Source organism: Oncorhynchus tshawytscha, linkage group LG26 (genome assembly GCF_018296145.1).
Source record: "Oncorhynchus tshawytscha isolate Ot180627B linkage group LG26, Otsh_v2.0, whole genome shotgun sequence".
Classification (NCBI taxonomy): domain Eukaryota; kingdom Metazoa; phylum Chordata; class Actinopteri; order Salmoniformes; family Salmonidae; genus Oncorhynchus; species Oncorhynchus tshawytscha.
The window spans coordinates 18,426,240-18,432,393 of record NC_056454.1 but is presented as its reverse complement, the minus strand read 5'-3'; positions in this window follow the sequence as shown (position 1 = coordinate 18,432,393).

Here is a 6,154-nt window from a genome sequence, read left to right as displayed (position 1 = left end):
TTGTCATTTGTACAAATGTGTGGTCAGCATGTAATTTGGCAAACTTTTTGGCTGATTTGTGCAAACCATACAAACAGAAGTGCTCTCTCTGCACAATGATCAGAGCTCCTTTCCTTGAGTTTAAGCAGACAGGCACCAAATAGTTTTTTCCTGCAGCTCTTTTAGCAGAGACAGACATTTGGCTGCATTTAAGGGAATGAGAGGCTCTTCATCAAACACAAACAGTCAAACACTTTCAGACAGATAAAGGGGAAAAGGCTCCACAATAACCAGACTCTAGAGCAGGGGTACTCAACTACTATTTGAGAAGGTCCAGTGACACATATTTCCTAGGTGGCAAAGGTCCGGATGGATATCGTCCTTTATCGGCTCTGTGGCACAGCATAGTAACAAACATAGTCGTCTACGACATAGGAAACATATTGTTACATAAAAAGTACATTAAATTAGACAACTTTGTGCAACATTGCATCAACACTGCTGAATATCAAAAGTGGGTGCATTATTGTCTATGCAAAAAGTGTGCTGTGAACCATGGGCCTTGAATATTATTATTTTAAATCAAATAAAGTGCATGTTTTCTGGAGAACAAAGGAGAGTTGAACAAAAATAATCATCTGAATGCACAGAACATCACTGTGGGCCATGCAATATTATTGTATAAGTCACTCTGGCCTTGCCCTGCATTAATGAGAGAAATTATGCTTTCTGTCTCCTGCCAATGCTTTGAACTTTGACACAAAATCTGAGATACTGGTGCAGGTGTTCATTGGTGAGCCTGGTGCGTTATTTGTTTTTAATAAAGTAAATTGTGGAGAAGGCTGATTCACAGCTGTTTGTGGAGCCAAATATGGGCAGGATGTATAGTGGCAGTTTCTTGAGAACAGGGACATCAGCTTCAGGCACCATTTTTCCCAAGAAAGTGACAGGGTCACAATCACCAGCCTGCTCCTTCAAAGCCAAATTTTCATGCAGCCCAATATACATTTGCTGTGATGCAACATCTACCTATCTGAAGAGCTATTTTGTTTCTTCTGACAACTTTGTCACATTTGTGACCAAGAAGGGGTTCTGGATGAGCAGCAGCAGTTCTCTTCCAACAGTGAAGTCATCAAAGCGAGCCTTGAAGTTATCCATCAACTTCTGGATGAAATCAACATGGTTGAGAACATCTGTCTCCCTACATTTGCACCAGAAGATTGGGGAAGTGGACAAGTTCTCTCTGGAGCTCATTCTCAAAAAGCTCCAATTTCTTCTGGAAAGCCCGGACTGCTGTTATCATATCACACACACTGTGTTGTTCCGTCCCTGCAGCTTAACATTCAGTTTATTAAGATGTAATGTCTGTCAAAAAATCTTCTCATCTTCCAAAAACTCAGAAAACTGAGTTGACTTGTCACTCTTTTGCTCTGATAAGAAAGCCTCGATTTCCCCCTGAATGGCCCAAAAGGCGTTCCAAAACTCTGTCTTTGCTGAGCCATCTGACATTGTGCAGAAGTAAGTCATCAAAACTCGCATTGGCCTCATGACCTCAGAATACTCTTTTTCCAGACTGGCACACAGGAAATACTGATGGATGATGCAGAGATATGATGTCAGGACAGGGTCTTCCTCTTTCAAATGTGCAACCAGTCCCCTCCCTCTTCCTATCATGGCTGGAGCTCCACCTGTGGTGATGGAGACCACGGACTTCAGATCTCTCCCATTTTTGTCAGTATCCCTTTGATGGCCTCATGGATATCCTCTCTTCGTGTGTGTGTGTGCTTCTAGATTTGTTAAGCCCAACAGCTCCTTACAGAATTCCTTCTTTGTTTCTTGTTTCACCAGAAGCTGGGCATTATCAGTTTTAGGCTATAACTAGCCATGCGAAATGGCATTCTGAGATAACATTACTTCACAAAGATCAAAAACATAATGTTAGCTAGTGAGCCAGCCATCTAACGTTAGCTAGCTAGCAAACAGTCAACATTAACTTGCAATGAAAACAACTTTCTGACAAAATCAGAAAGTGTAATATCTGAAACTGTAGCTAGACTCTTAACCGTACACATGGATGAAAGCTTCACGGCAGACTGCAACCCCTTTCATTAAATAAGACGTCCTGTGTTGTTGCCGTTGCTTGGCCCGTTGTTGGATCACACTGGTTCACACTGACCGTGTACAATGCCATAAGAATTATCTTAAACTTTAGCCCCCACCCAAATTCTGACCATTTTACTCACCCTAGCAGGGCTGGTTAGGCTGTTTTCTTGTTATCCAGAGCATTGGTGACTGTAACTGGCAACAATTTAATTCCGCTTTTTTTGCTGACGTTTAGTGACACCGGCCATATTCAACCGGTGTGGAGAGTTAAGAAATTCGTCAGTTATTCTGCGCTGCGGCACACAGCCGAGTGTGCTCTGAAACAGTTGTTGCAGTGAAGTTCTATTGAAATGGATACTTGCATAGTCAGGTCTGTTAAGTATTAATACCCAATTCTTTTTTTTCAAGTTGCGTTAGACAGGATTACCTTCTGACCAGCCCACTCATTATTTCAGCCAATTATGGCTAGTGGGAAGGTTGCTGCTTTTTCTGTGGTTCGGATTTTACCAATTTTATTCGTATTTACAGATGGCATACAAGTTTGTTATTAAGGCACATGAACGTTCACATGTTCGAGAAAGCATTTCTGCCCCCCAAAAAACATTTTGATACAAAAAAATAAGTTTACGTTCAAACGGCTCTCCTGTAAAGTAGTGACCTGCGACATATACCTAGTTTCCTCACATATACAGTTCAGTCAAAAAAAAATTATAAGCCATATTATCAAAGATACTGGTAACTAAGCTCCTGTCTGTGATATTAATAGTTGAACTGAGGTCAAATCTTTCTGTTTCTTTCTGCCTGCTTGCCCCAAGATTCCACAGAGGATATTTAGATTCATGTAATTGGGAAAGACGCTTCCTCTGGTATTTGTGTAACGGTTCTCTTGTGGTGAAGGAGAGTCGGACCAAAATGCAGCGTGTAGATTGCGATCCATGTTTATTAAACTGAAGTAACACGAATCTAAATACAAACACTACAAAACAATAAACGTAACAAAAACCGAAACAGCCTAATACTGGTGCACATACAGTACACACAGAACAAGGACATCAAGACACTAAGGGCAATCACCCACAAAACCAAACACAAAACAGGCTACCTAAATATGGTTCCCAATCAGAGACAATGACTAACACCTGCCTCTGATTGAGAACCATATCAGGCCAAACATAGAAATAGACAAACCAGACACACAACATAGAATGCCCACCCAGCTCACGTCCTGACCAACACTAAAACAAGGAAAACACATACGAACGATGGTCAGACCGTGACAATTTGCATATAACCACGCGATTGGATTAGACAGGGATCTAATACAGGAGGGTGTTGCTGAGTTAAAGAGGCCACTGTGCCCGGTTTATTTATTAAAGCTGTCTAAAAAAGAATGCATTGACTTTTATTTAACAAAATGCAATGTTGTATGTATGGTTGGGATTGATTCTTCTCTGGGTCTGGACCCAGACCGGAGGGCTGCTAGTTGACTTTGGCTGCTCTAGAGGGACTCAGTCATTAGCAGATCTGCAGATGACCAATTAATGGCTGTTCCAGAACTACCTTTTAAAGTCTTGGGAGAATTATTCCATTTAGACTGCATTATGAATTACAGAATAAATACTGTTGAGAGAATATTGTCAATACACAGCGCAAACCTAGTGGCCATGTTTAGCGTAACAAAGAAGCAGCTGGGAAAATGTGCATATGGGAATAGAAGGAGGGAACCCAGTGCCAAAGGGGAAGAACAAAACACTGATTATCTGCTACTTCATCATTGCCGCCTTCAATTAGCACAGAGAAGTGAGAGCATGCTGACGATTACACCAAGAATTCACACCAAACCAACTAGAGCCGTGACACACCAGGGCCTGAAAATGCAGCTTGACGTAGGTCTTTGGGAGATGCGCTCATGAAGGCCCAGAGGGCCAATCAAGATGGTTGTCTGTGTGTGTGCATGTGTGTGACTGCCGCCTCCAGATGGCTTTGATTAAAGCCACAGGGTGAGACCATGCATGGCTTCGGTCCATGCAGGATTGCGGGAGTGAGCTGGCCTGGCTGAGTCGCATGTTGTACGCTATCCTCCCCATGCATTGGCAAGTGTCTGGGTTTCACCCCTACAAACAGTGAATGTTTGGGGATTTAGCTCTGTGTAATTCCTGTATTTGATCACTCTGGGCTCTCCTCTGTTTCTTCGGATCTAATCAGAATCCGATGGTCAGACACTCCTGATATGGCCTCACGGGGGATTTCCCTCATGTAAGAAAATGTGGTCTTGTTGTGCGGGTAGATGCTACTGTAGATGAGAAGGTCCATAGGTGTGTGGTCGTATGTGGCTTGGTAAGCTCTTGAGATAAAGGTAGCCATACATTCAACTCTGCTGTGGTTATGTCATATTGTATGTTATGCAGTCACTGTTGATTCTCATGAGGCTTCCGCTCTGATGTCATCCTGGGCACAGGCATCCCAACAGACACATTTCAGTCCTCTGTCTGTAAAGTTGACCTATGCCACTAACCAACACAACCAAACCCAACAACTGAGCCAGCCACAGATATTGCGTCAAGGTGTCGTTGAACTGAAGGCAGTCTCTACAGCCCCTATTGTAACCCATTTCAGTGCAGCTCAACTAAGTGCAACTCTGTCACTATCAACCGCCAAACTTCACCACAGACAAAGCTTATGTTTGTCGGGTGTAACAGAGGATAAGTTTGTCTTTCAGTTTGTGTCCATTAAACTCCACTGCCCACAAATGGGATAGGATTCAGCTCATACTGACAAAACAATTAAATGCGATCACAATTTGTGGCTCACGACCACTCAAGCAAGGCACATCACATGTTGATGATTACCACTTGAACAGAGTTTGGGGTGGTAAAAAAAAACTCACTCAGTGAAGGACTTCATTGTCTGGACAAAACGCTCACTTCCCACCAAAGTTATTATAGTAAATGAAAACTGAAACTAAAATAACTGTCACGTTCTGACCTTAGTTATTTTGTTATGTCTTTTGTTTTAGTATTGTCAGGGCGTGAGTTGGGTGGGTTGTCTATGTTAGTTTTTCTATGATTTGCTATTTCTGTGTTTGGCCTGGTTATGGTTCTCAATCAGAGGCAGCTGTCAATCGTTGTCCCTGATTGAGAACCATATTTAGGGAGCCTGTTTTCTATTGTGTTTGGTGGGTGATTATTTTCTGTTTTGTGTCTGCACCAGTCAGAACTACTTTCAGTAGTTTCTCTTTGGTATTTCTTGTTATTTCTGTGTTCATTTTAATAAATATGGACACATACCATGCTGCACCTTGGTCCTCACCTTCTTCCACCAACAATGGCCATTACAAATAAAATTGTAGAAACTATTCAGTAAACTGAAATAAAAATTAAACTGAAACTATATTTGCATGCAAAACAAACTAAAATAGAATAAAAAACAGCAGCATTATTTCCCAAATCTAAAACTCTTGGCACTGCTAAACAGTTTGATGAAGGTATGAAGATTCTGAAAGATTCCTGAAAGATTCCTCCTGTCTCAGCCTCCAGTATTTATGCTGCAGTAGTTTATGTGTCGGGGGGCTAGGGTCAGTTTGTTATATCTGGAGTACTTCTCCTGTCCTATTCAGTGTCCTGTGTGAATCTAAGTGTGCGTTCTCTAATTCTCTCCTTCTCTCTTTCTTTCTCTCTCTCGGAGGACCTGAGCCCTAGGACCATGCCCCAGGACTACCTGACATGATGACTCCTTGCTGTCCCCAGTCCACCTGGCCGTGCTGCTGCTCCAGTTTCAACTGTTCTGCCTTATTATTATTCAACCATGCTGGTCATTTATGAACATTTGAACATCTTGGCCATGTTCTGTTATAATCTCCACCCGGCACAGCCAGAAGAGGACTGGCCACCCCACATAGCCTGGTTCCTCTCTAGGTTTCTTCCTAGGTTTTGGCCTTTCTAGGGAGTTTTTCCTATCCACCGTGCTTCTACACCTGCATTGCTTGCTGTTTGGGGTTTTAGGCTGGGTTTCTGTACAGCACTTTGAGATATCAGATGATGTACGAAGGGCTATATAAATAAATTTGATTTGA